Here is a 6000-nt window from a genome sequence, read left to right on the forward strand (position 1 = left end):
GCAAACCACCATTCACGTCCCGTAGGTGAGATATCTCCGTAAGTACATGTGTAGTTAGCCCCAAACCCGTTGTTTAGAGGGAATAAATATGATTCGTTCGGGCTGCGACCCTTTGAGATAGCCGTTTTTCTGTTCTATCTTTATTTTGAACCAACCACGTCTCAACTGCCATCACACAACCACCAACCACAACGCCGCTTCACAACAACAACAACAACGCCAACGGCCATGACCTTTACCTTCACAACTCGCTCCCGCAAACATCGCATCACCGCCATTCCAAACGGCACCATGGCCATAAAGCACCACCATAAACCCTCCACCACCTTCACCTCTCCTTCTGCGGCCATTCCCGCACCACTTGTGAGCACCGAGCGTCAGGCTGTCTTGGACTCGTGCAAGACGCGCGCCGAGCCGCGAGTGCAAAATGCAACCTTTCCGAGGAGAATTCGGATCAGGAATGATACACGCCCACTTCTGATCCGTCCAATCAGCAAGCGCGGGGCGGTTTGGCCCCGCCTCCAGGTGTGTCGGTGTAGAATCGCGATATGCAAATTCTAGGATCAGGGGAGACTCACGCCCCTTTTCCTCCGTCCAATGGGCGAGCGTGGCTCCACCCCCGAGCTCGTTCTGATCCAGAAATTTGCATATGGGTTCTCCTGCCGGCCTATAAAGTGCCGAGCGCAGGGTCGAGTCGGGCTCGGAAGAGTCAGTCTGGAGAGGTCGGAGAGCCGAGTGGAGCTCGCAGTCTGTCGGGGTTCGCAGTCTGTCGGGAGCTGCAGAGAGAGGAAACCTGGAGCCTGGAGCGCTGTCGAGTCGGTTTGAGTGCAGAGTCGGCCTTGGAGGAGCGGGGAGTGAGTCGGGAGGCGAGGGCGTACAGGTGCTTTGCTGCAGTCGGCTGAGGAGAATTGGGGAAGAGACCGAATAGCTCGGGTCCGAGGCAAGGAAGACGGCGGTCGGCGACGAGCTCGCAGTGGAATCGCTCATCGCGGGACCCAAGCAAGCCAGCTATCCTCTTTCCCCAGAGCATCAACAATTCCCCCCTTTTTTTCCCCCTGCGCTGAGATGGTGCGAAAAGGGGGGCCCCGTTCCCACCCCACTCCAAGCAGTGCCAACAAAACCCGCAAAGGAGCGTGGAGTCGGGGCGCCACCACATTTGCGGCTCATCACAAAGACACGGGTAGGATCCACCCGGTCTCGCGGACCTGACCGCTCTTTCAAAGGTCAAGGTCAAGGTCACGAAAAGGTCAAAATCGTCTTTTTACGATAACACGGTCAATTTATATTCAATTTGTATGCAACGAACACCAAAATGTTCAGAATTCAACGCCTCATCTTGTAATATGCAATATGACACAATGACGCCCATACTCTTGTGTCCGGTTAGGGGTTTAAGGTCAGGGCGGTCACGACCTTGAAAAATATGCGGTTTTTGTCATAACGCGGTCAATTCTTGTCCGCTTTACATGAACCCAGCACCAAAATGTTCAGAATTTAATGCCCAATCTTGTGACACATTGACGTCATAACACATGTCACCGGTTGGGGTAAAATGTCGGGGGGGGGGGTCACGCCCTTGAAAAATATGCGGTTTTCGGCATAACTCAGTCAATTCTTATTCGATTTGCATGAAACCAGCATCAAACGAGATTACCTTCTCTTGTTGAAACGTTGTATTCACCGAGCTTGCGAGTGAAGACTCGCCAAAACGACATGAGTTGATTGTTGTTTAGTCCGTAGCCCCCGAAAGTCAGGGGGGGGGAGTCATGACATTATAGATATGTGGTTTGTGTCATAAGACCATTCATATGAAACCAGTTCCCCACACTCATACCAAGAACAAAAAAAGTAGTGGCGGCGAAGGTATGCGCTCTATGAGTGCCCGTTCTAGTTATCCCCTGTTGGACTTTTTCCGAAACGGGCCTGATGGATTTGGTCTTCATTTTCCTGTGTGTGCGTGCGTGCCTATATAGATCAATTTTACTTGCACTTGGCACAAAGACAACACATGATGGTATACATATACACGTCATTTTATTTTTCGACATCAGATCCAAGATGGCCAATTGGCGGCCATTTTAGTTGTAAAAATAAAAGCAAACAACCAACCAATGTCGAACATGCATTAACAGATCTTGTTCAAACTTGGCAAACAGATAACAAATGAAGGCTTGCATCTGCTTGCAATTTTTTTTTTTTCAAGATCAGATCGAAGATGGCTGACTGGCGGCCATTTTGTTACTTAAACATGTCCCCGACCATTTCTCAGACATGTATGGTCCGAGTTTGTTCAAACGTGGCACAAGCAGAGTACATGATGGCAAAAACGTGCACCTCACTTTATTTTGCGATCTGATCAAAGATGGCTGACTGGTAGACTGGCAGCCATTTTGGTAGTACATGAATATGGGCGAGTCCTTTAACTCCATCCAGCAAAATTACGAAAACTATGGGGGCTATGACATTTTATGTCATTTTTTTTGTTGTTGTTTCATTTGTATTTGTGTAGATAGACCTTGGCCCCTCGTCTAAGGGTTTTGTGTGTCGTGCGTTGGGGTTAGTTTATGTTTCCCCGGTGTGATGTCTTTCTCTCCCCACCCTCCTGCTCCTTTCAATACTTACTCTTTCACCCCATTGGTCTGTTTCAAACCCTCTGCTACTTTCAACCCCCATCAGTATGCCTCCCCCCCAATCTGCTACTTTCAATCTTTCCTCCTTTATCCCATCAGTCCGTTTCCTCCCCCCCCCCGCTCCTTTCAATAATCAATCCTTTTTACCCCATCAGTCTGTCCCCCCGCTCCTTTCAATGATCCCCCCTTGCGGTCTGTTTCCCCCCACCTCTTTGTTCCCCCCCCTCCCCACTCTGCTCTTTTCAAAAATCCCTCCTTTACACCATCGATCTATTACCTCCTCTGCCTTTCTCAATCCACTAATAATCCCCTTCACCAAACAGCATTTCGACAATCCCTCCTTCACTCTATTGATGTTACCTTCGGCCCCGCAGCCGTTCGGTCGTCTCTCGATCTGGCTGCATCTTTCTGTTTTCACTCCATTTGTGCATTGTTTTATCGGACACATTCAGTCCGTCTGTGGTCATTAATCCTTCGGGCAGATCGGATTACCTTCACCGCATAGGACTCTGTCCATTCTCACACGCATGTTCGTGGCACAAGTTGCGGCTCTTTTCCTGTGCATGGTGAAGTGTGGCATATCTCGCAGGCAGGTTACAGTGAAAACTGTACGGAGAAGGTTTGCGCGCAAGGGAGGGGCTGGAGGATGCTGGCGGTGTCTTTCGCATGCCAAAGGCATGGCAGGGGCTGTGTTGAAAGTTCCATTAGAAACAGTGGCATTTTCCACAAGCTGTGTCATGGACCGACCCCCATCGGATGCGCATCAATGAGAAGGAGGCTCGCATGAGCCGAGACGGAGAAAGCGATATCAAGAGGAAGACAGGAGTGTGAGAGACAAGAGGAGAGAAAGCGATGTCCTGCAAGGAGATGGGAAGCTCGGAGTTGGTCGTCATCCTTATGGGAAAAAACCATCTACTAGGAGCGGAAAGGAGCTCAAAGCTTGTCCTGCGAGGAGCAGAAGGCTCGGACTCGGGAAAAGTGACATCCTGAGGAGGATGAAGCTGAGGAAGAGGAGGGCGAGTTGCATATCTTGCATGCCAGAGAGGACTTGCCTGCTGGGTCTGGACACCTCAGGGACACAGCTGCGTGTCCCATCATGGCACATCGCCACTGACCATCTTCCCCATCCTTTCCCTCCCCCCCCTTCCCATTCTCTGCTCTATTTGGACTGGCACAGGCACAAAAAAAAACAATAACTTGTTGGGAATGAGGAAGAAAATAATCGACCATACTTTTCTTTTCTCCGTACTTTTCTTTGCTTCTCAAGTTCTTTTTTTTGTCTTCTTCTCCCTTGATTGAATGATGGCCATCCATGTCTCTTGTGTAAATAAAATTGTATAAGAAGAATATGTGTTCGTTAAATCTGCTCTTGTGTGCCTTTTGCTTTCTTGCAGATAAATACTCGCTTTTCATTGATTGCTTGTGTGTGTAATGAATAATTGTTTGTTGTTGTTTTCAATCTTTCTCGGTTGTCCTTTCCTTCACTGGTCCGACACACTGTTCAAGCACAGTTAGACGGGAAGTTGTACCCCACCTGATTTGCTATGTGAGCTGGTGCTGCACCTATCTGTTCCGCTCGGCAGAAGGTCGTCAGGTTTTGTGCCGAGGGAGTGGCCTTTGGTTAGGTTGCCGTGCCAATAGAAAGGTATTGTGGAAACATGGAAGCGTAACCCTGCTAGGCCGGTAGTTTGAAGTCAAGCAGCTATGGCTGTGTAAGAACTACAGCCTGTTGCACCGTGGAGTTATGTGGTTGGTGGCCTCAGGACCGGACCAATGATGGCCTCAGGACCTACCGAGAAACTCGAGTGCTTCCTCTCGTGGCGAGCCTCAAACCCCGGGCCGTAACGATACATTATTAGTACTTTCGAGGTGGGCTAAAAGTTGAAATTTGGCACAATAACCTAACTTGAAGCCTCAATTCCAGAAATCGCAAAACTGTCCGTAAACAGCTGTACGATGATCACAAAACTGCACAATGATTTATTATCCGATGTCAGTAAACTCTGCCGGTGGAGGCTTGCTCGCTCGGCCAATAGCGGGGTGGGGCTTGGACTCGTTTCATATGCAGCCTGCGGCTGCTGGCTGCATCATTTTTGGAAGCGTGGCTGTACCACTGATGCAGTGCCCCTGTTACCTGTAAGGTCTGTTTGAAGGTGGAAAACACCGTCTCAGGCGTCGTTCCAGAATGTCCCGTAAATGCTCGATTGGGCAAGCACACGTGCTCTGTGGATGGGGGACATTGAGCGGGTCTCCTCTTTCAGTCATGCTCGCCATAATTTTTGGCAACCAGGCCTGTGCAGCATTTTTATACATGACCCTAAGCATGCTGGGATGTTATTTGCTTAATTTACACATGGGCCACACACCTGTGTGGAAGCTGTTGCTTGGTGCCCCTCATTTACTCAGGTGTTTCCATTTATTTATTTATTTATTTATTGTCCACTACCTGTGTTACGTATGTTCCAGTACTGTAGTACAGTTTATTGAGTGAATACTGTATCTGCAATGTTTTTATTTATTTATTCCAGAAACATTTTGTTTACTGCTAACAACCCAGTGTTGTTGGCAGTAAACAAAATGTTTACTGAAGACGCAATGAAGCGACGGGACGGGTTGAGTGCCGAGTGATGTGCATGGCCGTAGAGGCCTCGGCTCGCTCTCGACTCGATGGCATCCCAGATGTAACGCCTTAATGACGTCCCACTGAAAACAGCGTGACATAGGGACGGACGGGCGAAGAGATCCGGCTACAGTGTATAGATTATACACATTTAATACAGTGTATAGATTATTACAAATACAGTACAAGTGATGCTAATAAGTACACTTTATCAAAGCTCTGAATCCCCTAGAAAAAACTATCCACTGTTTGTTGAATATCAAAAGAATCAAAGGAATGAAAACAAAATTCATGTTGTTCCTTTGCTTTCTATTTTTGTTCACCATAATACTGTGGACATTACTCCCCCCCCCCCCCACCCCTTCATGCTCAACAATAACTTGCTCTGTCATTCTCTTTTAATATCCAAACTCTGAAATTTCTTTCAGATTTCATATCTTCACCAATGTTAATATCCCTTTCATGTTAAACTTTCCTCGAGGCTGAACCACCCAAACCATAACCCTTGAACAATCTGAGCCAACGGCTGCCCCACCCTCGGTATGTTCCTGTAATATATTTTCTATAATAAGGTACTATCTGCGTGTATGTTATGATTTATGCAGGGAAACGGGTTGGGGTGGTTCACTGAGAAAATTTTGAGAGCAGGATGAGGAGTGATTGAGGGGGTGGTGGGGGGAGGGTGGGGGGCAGTTGGAGGGAGCATTGCTGGTAGGGGGTTAAAACGAGGATAAAGCAGTGAAGAGAAGG

The 6000-nt window shown here is 48.3% G+C and overlaps 1 protein-coding gene across 2 annotated transcripts in view; it reads left to right on the plus strand.

The window, feature by feature from the left end:
- The window catches only part of ARHGAP21 (Rho GTPase activating protein 21), a 141830-nt gene that overhangs the window by 21358 nt on the left and 114472 nt on the right, over positions 1-6000 (plus strand). The window lies entirely within an intron of this gene.

Source organism: Eptatretus burgeri, chromosome 4 (assembly GCF_056783735.1).
Source record: "Eptatretus burgeri isolate ZD-2024b chromosome 4, Ebu_testis_v1, whole genome shotgun sequence".
NCBI classification, from domain to species: Eukaryota; Metazoa; Chordata; class Myxini; order Myxiniformes; family Myxinidae; genus Eptatretus; species Eptatretus burgeri.